This window comes from Nanorana parkeri, unplaced genomic scaffold, assembly GCF_000935625.1.
Source record: "Nanorana parkeri isolate BGI_ZX_2015 unplaced genomic scaffold, ASM93562v1 scaffold2252, whole genome shotgun sequence".
NCBI lineage: Eukaryota > Metazoa > Chordata > Amphibia > Anura > Dicroglossidae > Nanorana > Nanorana parkeri.
The window spans coordinates 62,443-66,569 of record NW_017308520.1 but is presented as its reverse complement, the minus strand read 5'-3'; the positions used below and the strand labels follow the sequence as shown (position 1 = coordinate 66,569).

At 48.0% G+C, this 4,127-nt stretch overlaps 1 protein-coding gene across 4 annotated transcripts in view; it reads left to right on the top strand.

Moving 5' to 3' along the window:
* NLGN2 (neuroligin 2) overlaps positions 1-4,127 on the top strand; it is a 100,385-nt gene that overhangs the window by 72,564 nt on the left and 23,694 nt on the right. The gene's annotated exons all lie outside the window — the stretch shown is intronic.

Here is a 4,127-nt window from a genome sequence, read left to right as displayed (position 1 = left end):
AGATGTGCCCATGGAAAGTAGATGTGCCCGTGGAAAGCAGAGGAGCCCCATAGAATGTAGATGTGCCCCATGGAAAGCAGATGAGCCCCATAGAATGTAGATGTGCCCATGGAAAGCAGATGTGCCCATGGAAAGTAGATGTGCCCGTGGAAAGCAGAGGAGCCCCATAGAATGTAGATGTGCCCCATGGAAAGCAGATGAGCCCCATAGAATGTAGATGTGCCCCATGGAAAGCAGATGTACCCATGGAAAGCAGATGAGCCCCATAGAATGTAGATGCCCCCCATGGAAAGTAGGTGATATGGGCAGCCAATGGGACACCAGCATAAAGGCCGAGGCTAAGGACACAAGTTAATAAAAGGAATCATGTCATAATAGAAATATGTGGACTGCCATCAATGACCTTTCCACCTGAAAAAGAGAGTTATCTGGCTGGCATGCCGATCCTCTGACTTCACTCCTTTGACTCACCAACCCAGAAGGAACACAGTGAGCAGCCCCTGGCTTTATCAGGAAGCTCAGCTTGTTAGAACTTGCAGTTCTTTGACCAGCGTTGGGGCAGAGATTAGTCTTATAGTAACCACGGTGCTATGTATAGCAACACTGGCAGGGTTAATGATGGCTCTGGGATGTTGCAACCCCACAATCCATCGCGCTTCCGCCACAGGAGATAATAGCGTTCTGGCAAAACAATGCCTAATAGCCGGCTAGGAAACAGTCTAGCGGGGCATGACTTAATAGATTACTCAGAGGCCGTGTCAGGCCAGGGGATAGCGGCTGCCATCAAAGCTCTACTACACATCTTTCTATAGGGCCTATAACAAGACAAAATGAATCCACGTTGGAAGAAGTCCAAAAGAGGCTCCAGCAGGACAAGGCTTTCATTAACTAGAGGCCAAGGTTTTATGTTTTTTTGGCAGGATCCAAGAGGAGAATATATAAAAATATTATTTATGGCCAGGCTCTAGTAGGGCAAAGCGTTATGTTTAATGGCATAAGGCTTTAAATTACCCAAAGGCCTCAGTAGAGACAAGGTTTCATGGCTCACTGGCAGGCTGCAGAAGAACAAGGCTATAATTAACTACCAGGCTTTAGTAGTGTCAGGCTTGTGAGGGTTATGTCCGGGTCTGTTCATACAAGGAGAGAAACAAGGCTTCATAGCTCATTAGAAAGGCTCTAGCAAGTCAAGGCCTTATAATGTGCCACCAGGTGAAGGATTTATGGTTCTATGTCATGGTCTACACGGAGGACAAACCTTTTATTACCTATCAAACTTCATCAGAAAGACTCATTTAGTTTATGTCAGGCTCTGCTGCTATAAGGCTCTAGAGAGAGAAAGAAAAAGGCTCTAGCAGGGTGAGGCTTTATAATATGTTGTCAAAGCTTAGTAGGGCAAGGCTTTATGTTAAACTGGCAAGCTTTGGAAGGCTTTATGGTCCACCGGCAGGCTCTAGAAGGGTTTATGGTCTGCTGGCAGGCTCTAGAAGGGTTTATGGTCCACTGGCAGGCTCTAGAAGGGTTTATGGTCAACTGGCAGGCCCCAGAAGGCTGTATGGTCCACTGGCAGGCTCTAGAAGGGTTTATGGTCAACTGGCAGGCCCCAGAAGGCTGTATGGTCCACTGGCAGGCTCTAGAAGGGTTTATGGTCAACTGGCAGGCCCCAGAAGGCTGTATGGTCCACTGGCAGGCTCTAGAAGGCTTTAAGGTCTACTGGCATGCTCTAGAAGGGTTTATGGTCCACTGGCAGGCTCTAGAACTCTATGGTCCATTGGCAGGCTCTAGAAGGCTTTATGGTCCACTGGCAGGCTCTAGAAGGCTTTATGGTCAACTGGCAAGCTCTAGAAGGCTTTATGGTCCACTGGCAGGCTCTAGAAGGCTTTATGGTCCACTGGCAGGCTCTAGACGGCTTTATGGTCCACCTGCAAGTTCTAGAAGGCTTTATGGTGCACTGACAGGCTCTACAAGGCTTTATGGTCCACTGGCAGACTCTAGAAGGCTTTTTTTGGTCCATTGGCAGACTCTAGAACTAATTGGTCCACTGGCAGGCTCTAGAAGGAGAAGAATTACACAAACAACACCCATGGAGTGACCCATCCTACCCCCACCCCCTGCACTGTAAGGGTTGAATGCTTGTTGGGTCTAGGTAGTAAAGGAACAGACTGTAATACCTACCTTACTCCTCACTCCAACAACAGCGTGGGTCCTGTACCAGGCTGTAGTAAGTACCTGAGGTGTAGTATGCAGGGAGGTCACGGAGACCTGGCTATGCCATGTTGGAAAGTAAAATGGAAGAAATAAAGAAAAGGCTTTATGGGGAGATTATTTGTTCTTGTTGTGGAAATCTTTAGAACTTACCACCGGGTTCTAGTAGGGTAAAGCCTAATAGCTTTCTGGTTAATGACCAAAAGGCACTAACTAGACAAGTACCGGGCTTCAGCAGGACCAGGCCTAATACTTGATATGACTTATGGACTCTCAGACTTTAGTTGGATGAGGCTCACTACCTATGTACGTTTAGTGGGATGAGGAATATCGTGGGTCAGGGTTACAACCTTAAAATCTGCATATAGTGGAACCAGGCTTACTACATTCCTGTTGGACCAACACTAGGATAGTCTTCCTCACTGACCAATAGGAATGCGTTGGAGCTGGGAGGTGGCAGGAAGTACCTTAGCTTTGTCCAATCTAAAGGTCCCCAGCACCAATGCGGAACAGAAATGTAAGATAACCATTGCGACTATGCAGTCTAAGACTTAGAGTTAAGTGTGCAAATTACAAATCTTGTGGTAGGTACAACATCGTCTTTATATGCATTTTAACATACAACTTGTTATCGGGCACAAGTAGTGCTTGCTGCCTTACTACTGAACTACACACCAGGTTATAGAGATGTGGAGGGGGTAGGAGATGGGGTGGGTATCAAGTACCTGGTGGAGGACCGATTAGCTGAGGAGAACTCCCTTGCGCCTCTTGTCTCTCACCCCTGTGTGTGGGAACAGGGAGCGAGTAGACAGAGAGAGGCACGGGTGCCAAAGTGTTCAGACACGGTGCCTGGCAGAAGTCCGGCCACTGGGTCCCTGGAAGGATGACCAAGGCAGGTGCACAACTGTGATGTCAGCGAGGTTTGCAGCAGAAACTAGAGCGATGTCAAACAAGCCAGGGGTCAAGCCAGACGGTCAGCACGGTAAAGAAAGAGCAGGCAGAGGCAGAATCCAGATAACAAGCAGAGGTCAGGGGCAGGCAGCAAGCAGTCAAGGTCAGCAGCAATCCGGGTCGAGGTAACAGGCAACAGATCAGCAGGAACACAAGCACCACCTGAAAGACCGTTCAGCACTGACCCATTGGGCCAGCTGGTTTAAATAGGAACATCCAATAGAGGGCAGTGAGTCATTTCCTGTCTGCCACTGTGTCACTCCCTGTGCGCCACTGTGTCACTTCCTGTGTGCAACATTCCGTTGGGAGCGCATGCGTGCTAACGCATGCTTTCCGGCAACTGGGACCCGCCCATGGAGCTCCCGGCTATGGCCTTACAGTGGGATTATGGAGATGAGGTGGGGCTAGGAGATGAGGAGGGATTACGGACATGAGAAGAGGGAGGAGATGAGTGAGGCAGAGACGAGGACTGGTTATGGAGATGTGGAGGGAGGAGGGTATGAGAAGAGGTCTGTGTTCTTTGTAATCCGTCAGAAATGAAGTAGGCAGGGCTGACACCCGGAATTCAGAGCGGTGGGGGTCATGTCAAAGAGGAAGGTAGGAGCAGGCAAACGAATCTATTACTGCACAAGAGGGATCGGGTCACCTGTCATGTAATATTTCCGGGTCCCTAGAGAACTTGGCAGGAGAGGAGAGCCTAATAAGGGGAGGTCTTACTTAACATGGCCAACTGTCTGTGCCCATGTACTGTCTAAACAATTAGTTCTGGTCCAGTCAATAAATACATCGATATTTGGTGCCCGCATTCTCCACCATCTATTGTAGAAAAATCCAGATCAATGTCTTGTGCAGTAAAAATTAATATCCAAGTTTTTTCAATGTATGTAGGAGGGACTTTAGTAGCTGAATGAGATGTGCTCGCCTGTTCACATTTCAAGGACATATATACTGTATATATATATATATATATATAT